Here is an 11,147-nt window from a genome sequence, read left to right as displayed (position 1 = left end):
AGTGAAATTGCCTGAGCATTTGTTATTGATCTTACAGAGTATGGCCATAATGGAACTATATAATTGTGTAGTACAGCTGCCCCACATGCAGACAGTAGTAAAGTACATGTGTCAGGACTGCTCAATACTGCCCCCGTTCTGGCTTAAGTAAATTGAAAACATCAAATTTCCTTTGGAATCAGCTTCGCAGTTTTACTCAGCTAAGGTCAGTTCAGACGAAATGCAGGTCCTGTAATTTTCCCACTTAAGATGGCCGCCGGGAGTTCTTCCATTTTTAGTGTTTGGTTCTAGTGTTTCTTGGAATAGGAGAGTGTACTGGTTCTAGTGAGTGCGCGCCCTGCGCACACCGCACTTCAACCCTCGAATTTTGAAGAGAAGGCTGTGTTCTAGTGCAGCGCATTCTCTGTGCGTATTATCCAGTCAAGAGATTAGCGTCTTAGTCCTCTCAGCTTCACATTTTTCCGCCTTCCTGTGAGAAGATTTTGGCGGAAAGGTTTGTTTTTTCAGTCAGCGGTTCGGTGTTCGCTGACTGGATTGTTTGTGAAAGAAGGGCGACGAAACTGTAAGTTCATCATTCCTAATTTTGCAGTATTCCGCGTTTCAGCAAGTCATTCCTGGCAAGTTACTTGACTCAAGCACTTTGGCTTTTGAACATAATAGCGCTAGTCTGAAGTGCAGAGAAGAGAGAAGCTTAAGGCAGCACCTTCCTGGAGTAAATATTCTGTGCTATAATAGCTGCTAGTCTTGGCAGTTTTCAAAGACTTTTAAGGAAATTACCTGCGCAATTAGAATAACATTAAGACACTTGCCTTTAGAGAGAGGCTATAGAAAGGCAACTATTAAGAAAAGGAAGCTGTGAATTGATATTAAATAATGACATTTCGAGATAATTGCCTGCACAATTAAAACTACAAAAAGTCTTTGCCAACAGAAAAAGACTATAGAAAGACAACGACTAGTATAAGGAAGCAGTGAATGTCTTTTCCGTGAGAACATCAACAATTCACCAATCCAGAGTTAAATAGTCTTCTAAAAGCGTATGTTGGAATATTTATATATATATTATGCTTACCAACCTTGCACCTGCTGTCTGCTTATATTGAAGAATACAAGGAAAGAGAAATCAACAATATCTACAAACTACTTCATAGATTTACTAAGAGAGAGGCACGCCACTGTCGAAGGACAGGTGAAGAATAGGGAAAGGTTATTAACCACAATTTCAAGGAATTTGGGGTTGGGCTTATTAGGTACTAAATATTGTTTATTGTGTTTTTCAGATGCCCAGCAGTTTCACGCTAGAATTCCAGTGTGGAAGAGGCATTGCAGTGGAGTCTCTCTTTTCATTCCCATTCCCCTTTCCCTTTCTTTACTGACAGTAAAATTACGTTCGCTTCCAGTGAAGATTGGGATTTGGCCAAAGGTTCTTCAGAGTCAGTGGAATCCCAAGTAAGATAAGTCCTTCAGGTCCTGTAGAAACTCAAGTATTCATGTGCGTGGTACTCTTATTCTAATTTGACAACATGAGTCTGCGACACAAGTATGTCTGTCTAGGCCAAGGCACAAGCTGACTGAGCTGGCATGCCTACAAGATTAATTGTGCTAAACAAGAGAGAGAAAAAAAAGACTTCTATTATACTCCATACTTAGTTCCTAAAAGTATAATCACCACATCCAAATCTTTCCCTTTCTTTATATAGCTACTCTTTCCCAAACCCCTAGGCAGGATTTGGCAGTCAGGGCCCGGCAAAGGAATCTGGAGGCCATCTAGGATGAATATCGACAGCTGGTTGTCCTGGTGGAGGAGGGGGTGGAGGCGTCAGCTTCTTTTCCAATGCTCCGGGGCCCAGCCAGCCCCCCCGTGCCTCCTGTGGTACGGCACCGTGTTCTGGCAGCCGCCCGCGGCCCATCACCAAAATATACTGCTGCTTACCCCTGTTGTTCCTGCAGGAACTTTTGGCTCCGCGTGCTCCTCAGGTTGGTGTGTCTGGAGGCCAAACTGGAGGAGGTCCTGAGAACTAGCCAGCACCCCCGCCACTAAACATCATCATCACCGACCTCAGACCTTGACTCTTATCCCTTTTTTAATCTGTTTTTTGGTGGGTGGGATGATAGGACTAGTTGGGGATCCTTGGGGTTTACTTTTTCTTGAACTTTGATATGGACATTTCTTTAATTTACTGGACATTGGTTGGGGTTAGGGAGAGAGGTGGGTCAGGTGTTGTGGGTTTTTCTTCTACTTTATATTTGTTATGGTAATACATTTATAGTTTTCCAATACATATGATGCAAATCTTTTCTGGGGGAGGTTAGTCTTTTACATCACCTTGTTTGTTTCTTCCTTTTGCTGCAGGGCTGCAGTCAGTTTTCGAAATCTGCCAATAGTGTAACACACCGACAGATAGATGCAGAGCCTCACTTGTCCTACTACTGTCAGTCTCTCCTCCTAGTCTATGCATTCTGCAACTAAAGCCCCTTTCTAGTATGTACTCAGAAGGATGTGAGTGTGCAAATTAATTAATTTCCTTAGTATATACATTATTGACTCCCCGACACTTCTTCTCTTATCTGTGATTGATGTTTAGGCGAAGCAATGTCTGCATGGTGATTGTTTGGTTTCCTAAGGTGCAATGGTGGGTGGTGGTAGCAGTAGCAGACAGTTGAATTTGCAAAAAAGAAAATGAGACAAGTCAGTCACCTGAGGGAGACTAGGGAATGAGTACTAGAAGTACACTAAGTAGTAAGTACACAAGAAGAAGACTGCCAAACAAGAAGAAAGTGACGATGAATGATAATGATATTAAGCAATGCTAAAGTAAACTAAAACAGAACGGTGGCAACAAACTGAAGTAGAGGAGAACATGGGGGCTGGCTAGAGGCGGGTCTCAGGAGCTCCACCAAGTTTGCGCACGGTGGTGTTATGCAGGAGGAAAATCACGGAAAATGTTAGAGGGCAAAATGGAAAGTAACAGAGAGTAAGTCGGGAAGATCGTCATCTGGGGCCATACCTTGAGATAAAGGCGAGCTTTGAGGTTGAGCACTGTCTCTTTCCAGTAAGGGAGAGGAGATGGCTGTGTTGGTCGAGAGGCTCTAGGCTAGAACGCCGGAATGCTGGAGCTGCGGTGTTGGTTTGAGGAAGGTGCTGTGACCCAGATGTTTCTTTAATAGTTTGCTTCTTTCGTCTTTGAGATTTTTGCATGTAAAAAAAAAGGACACGCATAAGAGTGAAATCTACTTAATCGGATATACATTGCACGTTTTTTCAACAGAGCTGCAGTGTTGTTTTGAGAAAAGTTCTGTGACCCGAATGTTCTTTTTCTGTCGGTTGCGAAGTCCTGGATTTGGTGTTTGAGGAGCAGCAGCGTTCTGGGGAGAGAGAGTGGATTTGGAGGTCCTGAACAGAGCAGTGAGGAGGCAGACTCTGGTGTGAAGGTGCTGTAGTTACAGAGCTGACTGGGGAGAGTGATGTGAACCCGGGGTAAACCTGGAAGCTATTGGAAGTGATACAAGGCTGAAGGTGGTGGTGAGGCAGCAACAGCGGGGGATGAGGATATCGAGCAGAGCTGGTCAAGAGCCGCGCTGGAAGTAAGGAGAGGGAGAAAGGCTGCAGCAAGGATCTCCTTCCGAGGAGGCTGTGGAGGCAGCCTTAGATGATTAACATGGACCAAAACAGGGGTACCTGAAAGTGTAGAGGAAAATGCAGCAAGTCAACAGGGACCACAACAGGGCGTTGAACTGTAAGGAGAGGAGGGAAAGTCGGGAGAGGGGCAGGAAGATCTTAAGGGATTGAACAATAGAAAGGCATCCAGCAATAAAAACGCGCCCAAAGACTTTAATATTGAGAGAGGTTGGGATGGCAGATAAGGAGGAGCACAATGGAAAGATCACAAAGGGTCTGTAAGAGAATCGAGCTGATGAAACAGCGGCTGACTGGGGGAATGTATGTAGCCCGAATAGGTTTTCACCACTTCAGGTAGAGGATATAGAGGAATTGGAGCACAGGAAAAATCAAACTGATTTAAACTGCGGAGCTGTTACCCCTTTAGATCCAGAAATTGGGAAGACAAGTAGAAACAAGGCAGTAGAAGAGCTTGGCCCGGAACACAGCTGCAGTACTGAGGGGAGGAAGGACATGATGCAGGGGGAGGAGGTAGAAGTAAATACTGGGGGATCAGGAGTAGATTTAAAGTATCGGAAGAGAACCTAAAAGAGATAAAGTTAGCAAGTGAAGCTTTAGAGAAAAAGTTTGATGATTTGGCAGGGAGAACAACAGCCCTGGATGTGATGGTTGAAGAGCTCAAAGATAAGGTACAGGCAAACAAGGAAGAGATAAAAGTCTTAAGGTTGAAAGTACAGGGGCATCAGGATTGGGATTAAAGGATGGAAAACAATCAGAGGAAAAATAATCTATGGATCATCAACGTGCCAGAAGGGGTGGAGGGAGACGATTTGAAACATTTTGTAGTTAGGCTGATCAAAATGGGGTTACAGCTGGAAGAGTCTGATCAGGAAATTGACAAGGATATACAGAGAGTTCATAGGGACCCCTTTAGGCCCAATCCCAATAGAAGTAAATCCAGTAGGATCCTGGTGAATTTCCTCACTTACTCCCTGAAAGAGAAGGCTTTATTCGGAGCTCTGAAAACAAAAACAGTGAGGATGGAGGGGCTCTCCTGTGAAGTTAGGTCTGATGTTTCATATACACTTCCAACAGGCAATGGGAGCTAGGGAAGAGATTGGACCAACTGGAAGAGTTAGGGGCCTCGGTGCAAATGAGATTTCTGTCTTTATAAAAAGTTATGATGAATAACAAGATGCATAACTTCAGAGGAGTGAGTGATGTAGATGACCTAATAACATCTTGTACATAGGCAACAAGAGAAACAATGTTTGTTTTAATAGTTAGGACTCCTGTAGTAGAATCATTGTTGGGGTCAAAGCACACTTGGGGGTTAACCCATAGAGTAAGACCATCATTAAGGGAGTGAGTTCTCCATGGGGCGAGGGAAGGGGTCGCTGGGTGGGAGTTCTTGGGGAGAAAAGTAAAAAGAATGTCCTCAGTAGCCGCTAATTTACCTTTAGAGAAGGGCAGTAAGATATGGGTATGGGAAAGGGACAGAAGCTAGAATTGAAGATTCTATCTTGGAATTTTAATGGGTTAAGGGTGACGTCTAGGAGAGAGCTATTTATGCAATACATTAAAGATTGTACTGCCCAGGTATGTATATTACGGGAGACACATCTGACAGAGAAAGAGTCCAAATAGGTTTTTGAGTCTAAAAGGTGGGTGCAGCAGTTGGTGTGTACTAAACAAACGTTTGTTACCAAAGGGGTGCCAATACTGGTAAAAAGAGACCCAAATGTTTCAATTATAAAATGTATTTCAGATAGTAGAGGTAGGTGGTTTACAGCAAAATTAAAAGCTAGGGAATTTCTACTTTAGGAGGATATTATAGGCCAAATTTGGACACTATAGTTCCTCTTGAAGAATTTTTGGTAGAGTTGGCTTGTTTCCAGGACCCAATAATTTGGACAAGGGACTTTAATGTAGTAATAGATAGTATCCTTGATAGATCGAGTAGTAGTAGAGCGACTGTTAACCATAAAATGAGAGCACAAGTAAAATTAATGATGACTCAACTGAGGTTGTGTGATATATGGAGATGGAGAATGGGGTACAAAAGAGGTTACAAATATTCTAACAGGAAGTATCATCATCAGTCTAGGATAGACTATTTTTTGTTGGCTTAAGGGACCAAGTAAAAAATATTAAACACATAAGGATTCATTTTTCAAACCATTCAGCGGTAGTTTTAGACATTTTTCTCATGGAGGAAAACATCCCTACTAGTGGACTTTGGTTGGTACCTTATTGCTGGATCAGGCAGTAGTAAAGCGATTAAAAGAGGAGACGGTTGATTCTTTCGAGGTTAATTGGGGTTCGGTCCCTGCAGGAGTGGTATGGGACTCTTATAAATCCTATTTAGGGGGGATCAGCAGCTAAGAGGAGGGTCTTTTGGGGGGATATTAGAGAGGTGGAGGAGAAGATAAGAGCAGCTGAAGAACACCTGGTTTGCAATAATTAGATAGAATCCAGACAACTCGAATTGTTGGACTTGAAATGTAACCTAACTTCTAGCCTCGAAAAAAGGGTAAGGGAGAGATGGGAAATAAGTAAACTAAGATATTTTAAGTATGCAGATTAAGAAAGATAAGGTACAGAATCTAATACAGGAAATACATTGTCAGAGTAAGGGGAGGGTTTTATCAAATAAAAACGAGGTGGAGGGGGCTTTTTAGAGTTACCTCAAAAAATGGTATGAAGAAGATCTAGTGACATCAGAAGAAAAAAGGGATACGTGGTTGAGTCAGGTCTTGGTGTACGTTTTGGAGGTTAAAACATCTTGACTCTGAATGCAGAAATTCAGGAAGGGGAAGTGGAACGAGCTATGGAAAAGGGTAAATGGGGGAAAGCTCCTGGCCCAGATAGTCTACCATAGGAACTGTATAGTGCAACGACAGATACATTGTCCCCGATTTTAACTAAGTTGTATAATGAGATCTTTATGGCAGGGGCAACTCAACCAGAATGGTGGGCAGAAGCCACAATCTCTCAAATTCTGAAACCTGGCAAGAGCAATAACAGCTGCGACTCATACAGGCCAGTGTCACTTTTGAATTGTGACTATAAAATGTTCTAAAAAATTCTAGCGGAAAGGCTAAATGGAGTTATGGGGTATTTGGTGCATGATGACCAGAAGGGGCTTATGCAAGGAAGGTCACTACATGAGCTTACTTATTCCCTTATAGGGGCAATAGATTTGGCTACAGCAAATAAAGCTTCTTTAGCAGTGATTGCGATAGACGCAACCAAAGCGTTTGATGAGGTCAATTGGGAATTTTTACAATCAGGTCTGAAAGCTGCTAATTTGGGGGATAGATTTTGTAGAGCAATAGCAGGATTCTATAAGACCCTAAAGGCAAAAATCTTAGTAAATGGGATATTAACGCCAGCTTTTGACATCATGAGAGGGACGAGACAAGGATGCTCTTTATCCTCTTTATTGTTCAATATTTATATGGAGCCATTCGCAAGAAAGCTGAAGGCAGACCAGAGGATTGTTCCGTTTCAATGCGAAGGTTGGGAAAAGAAACTGGCATTGTTTGCCGACGATGTGCTGATATATACGGCAGACTTGCAAAATACAATGGTGCAGGTAGTAAGAATAGCTGAGTACTTTGGAAGAGTTTCTGGTTACAAGATATATAGGGGTAAGACGGAGATAATGATTTGGAATTTGGATAGTGGGGAAGAAAGACCCACAACTGAGATGAGATATTTGGGAGTTAGAGTGACCCAGGACATTAATAAAATGGCAGAAACAAATTTTAACAGAGTCAAGAAAGAAGTTTGTGATTTGATGGCAGGTTGGGCACACCTACCCCTTACAATATTTGGGAGAGTGAACTTAGTAAAAATGATTATTCTCCTGAAGCTCACTCTTCTATGTAGTACTTTACCTTTGCCCTTTAAAGAAGCATGGCTTGTGAAATTACAGGGAAAGATTGGTTCATTCATATGGTCTGGCTCTCCCAGATCTGCAATTATATGAGTGGGCCTTCCAACTTAAAAATGGCAGGATGCTTTTGGATAAACCTTGGGGATCAGAAATTGGAAGGCTATTCTCTGGGTTGCTAAAAAGAGTAGAGGGAGGTGATTCAGGCTTCATGATGAAGTTCTCAGATTCAAAATACTTCAAAAAGGTTAAGTGAAAATTTTTCAAGGTTTTGCAGAAACCTGGTATTAGAGAAGAAGGAAACTAAAAATGCCATACTACAGTAATATTGCCCCTATTTGGGATATACCAGGGTCACCCAACTGGACGAAGAATACATTGGAAGGAGCTTTAAGGAATGCCGATATAGAGAAATGGGAAGACCTATTAAAGGGAGACAACTGATTTCCTGGGAAAGTTTTCAACGCACAACAAACAATATTTAAATATTTACAAATTCCGAGTTGGTTTCAATCTTTGGTCAATAGGGATTGAGGTTCAAGTGATTTCAAAGAAGCTCTGATCTTTGATGAACATAAGAAAAAGGAAACATCACAGTGGTACTGGCATCTGATGGAGGAAGTCGAGGGGGAGTTTACGATGCCTCAAGAACTGTGGGGGAGATGCTTGCCGGAACCAACTTTGGAGAAGTTATGGCAAGCATCTTTTTCTATGCTATATCAAGTGATCAAACCTACCTATTTAAAGAGAAACTGTCTTTTTTTCTATCTACAGTGTATATTGGACGCCACATAAGTTGTCAAAATTCAGAAACAGAGCGGCATGTCTTAAATGTGGTCAGAGTATGGCAGATGATTTACACATTTCTTGAGATGTTCAAAGATTCAGGTATTTTGGGGTGATGTGAATAAGGCATTGGTCAATATTTTGAAGATGAAGTTTCAGCTAAGCCCTATACTTGTTTTCTTTGGTGTGGCCCAGGAAGTTAGCGAATATGACAAAGATAAGTAAAAATTATTATTTAATGCAGTGCTGTTGGCACGTAGAGTGCAAAAAATGGACTAACTCGAATTTTTCCATGTTTATAGAGTGGAGAGCATCCTTAGAATACATTTTTAGGTTGGATGCAGTCTCCTTAGAAAAGATGAGATATGCTTTTTTGGCTCCCGATGGTGGAATGGCTGGAACAGTATAGATAGTGATTAGGATGAGGATAGGAAGGGACGGTCCAATGAATAAGCCTAAAGCAGAACTAAGCAAAGCACATATCACTCACGTTAATTTATCGTCCTCACGTTTCGGTATCGCTTTCTCCTTGGGTGTTTAGTAGGGAGAGTCGAATATAAGGGAAAATGCGGTGAAGTGCAACTGGTAGGGTTTTTAGTCAAGTGTCGCAGTATCAGACGCTCCTGTCCCGGCACAAGGGAATGGTTTTTCAGATGGAAGTGCTGTGGATAGTGAATCTGAGGCTAATGAGGACAAAAATAAAAAAAATGAAGTAGTGGAATCGACCTGTGAAGTGGACAAGCGTATCCTTTAGTGCTGGAAGGATGATAAATCCATGACGGCAATTAATATAGCCTTATAGCCCGCCGTAGCGGGCTATACCGGCTGTTAATGGCCCGCTGCAGCGTTAAAGGCCCGAGCCGAAGGCGAGGGACTTTAACAACAGCAGCGGGACATTAACAGCGGTATAGCCCTGCTACGAAGGGCTATAAGGCTATTAGAACATTCTGCCACTAGAGGGCAGAATGTTCTACCAAAACAAAGCCCTTCAGGGAGCGCGAGGGGATTGAAATCCCCTCAGGCTCCCTGAAGTCTTTGTTCACAGCCAGAGCTGTGAACAAAGACAATCATTGGAATGTTGGAGCTCCGGGCTTATACCAGCCAGTATTAGCCCGGAGCGCTCCATTGTCTTCAATGGAGCTGCCAACGTTCCAATGTTCTAATAATTAATAATGGGTTTATATAATTATGTTCCTCTTGGAAAAAAAAAAGAATTGAGAAAACTACTGAGCATGGGTGGGCACTGGACAATCTAATCTGTTGCCAGTGTGGCTGATAATATATATAAATATATAATTAGAGCAGAAGAAGATCCTTGCTCTGCCTTGAATTAGTGTTGCTTTCACCACATCCGCCCCAGCAAGTGTGTGATCAATTATTGGTGTAAATTAAATTTAGTCACACCTCAATATAAATCATACAGACAGGTGGAAGAGGGTTAGGGTTTGATGAATGGTTTGAAAGGGGTATTTGAGGGAAAGGTTTGAGAAAGACAAACACTACACATGGACAACACACAATCTTGGCAGAGGACTGTCATAAATCTGTTAAGGGAGAAAAAGGAAATGCAGGCATGATGTGGTTAATGATAAGTTGCACTAAGCAGACTAGCAGACATGGGCTTCTATTGGAATTCTCCAGGGCATATTATCAAGCCCAGTTTTCTGCCGCTAAAGCGGCGATAATTTTAACGCTGTTTCTTGATAATATGCCACTTAGTTCTTATATCTGGCAAAATTCAAAGCGATTAGAAGTGGGCTAAAACGTTTAATAAGCGCTATCCACAACAACACTTCCGACTATCTTGCTGGCACATCTTCTAGTCACTTCTCTGGTACAAAACGACCTTTTGGCCTCATTGTTTATTTCTCACCTTGCGTGAAGTGATTGTGCCATTTTATAAATTATCCAATGGGGCAAAGTGCTCTATAACTACATACATTTAAATAAACAACTAGATAGTTACATATAATGAATTTTTCCCCTGCCAGGTCTTGGCTGTTTGCTGAAGGCAGTAGTGCCTCGTCCAGATCAGGCATCTTCAAGCAGCACATTCCTACCGGAATGGCTTGTTTAAGTGACCGTGCGGAGGTGTCTCAGGGGAGCCAGGAAGGGCAACCAGGCTACTAAGCTCTGAAAAGAGGCTCCAACTTCAGAAAGGACGTCTAGGTCCTTCATCCAAGCAGTGCTTAATTTGAGCAGGTGGTTGCAGGTCGCACCCACCAGGAAGTCATTTGTTTGGACTGAGACTTATTTTACATCATCAGATTTTGACCCCAAAAAACCTCCAAGAAAGATGAAGGGGGGCAGGGAGATAGAGGAATGATGTGAAATCAAGACTGGACATGGTATCAGCAAGCCCGACATTCGGCGGCGACAGGCTTGGGACGAAAGGGTTGGGTCCTGGCACCTATTCTTTTAGACATTACGCAGTGGCTTTGCATTGCCTTCTAGTTCCCACCCCTGTCCACGAGCATTGAACATGGGAGAAGCTGTCATCAGTGTCCGGCCAAAATGTAAACTGTGAAAGAGTCCGACTTGAGTAAACTGCGCCTTCCCACTTCACCAAAATTTGTGATCTTGGGCAAATCACGGTATCAAGGGCCTTAAAAACAAAGCTTTTTGCACTTTTTAATAATTAGTGTTTTACAACTGTGAGTAATGCCATCTAACGTGCTTTCTGCGGGTAACATGATTTGTACAAGATCCATATTGTCTAAAAACAACTTAAGAAATTCTTTAATTGTAGTACTTGGCTATGAAGAACATGCAAAGTATTTTTGTTCATATGATGGTTTCCACGCAGTGTTTAAGAGGTGTTCTATTTATGGCCAAGTGGAGAGG

This window comes from Triturus cristatus, chromosome 10 (assembly GCF_964204655.1).
Source record: "Triturus cristatus chromosome 10, aTriCri1.1, whole genome shotgun sequence".
Lineage (NCBI taxonomy): Eukaryota > Metazoa > Chordata > Amphibia > Caudata > Salamandridae > Triturus > Triturus cristatus.
Note: the sequence above shows the minus strand (reverse complement) of the source record.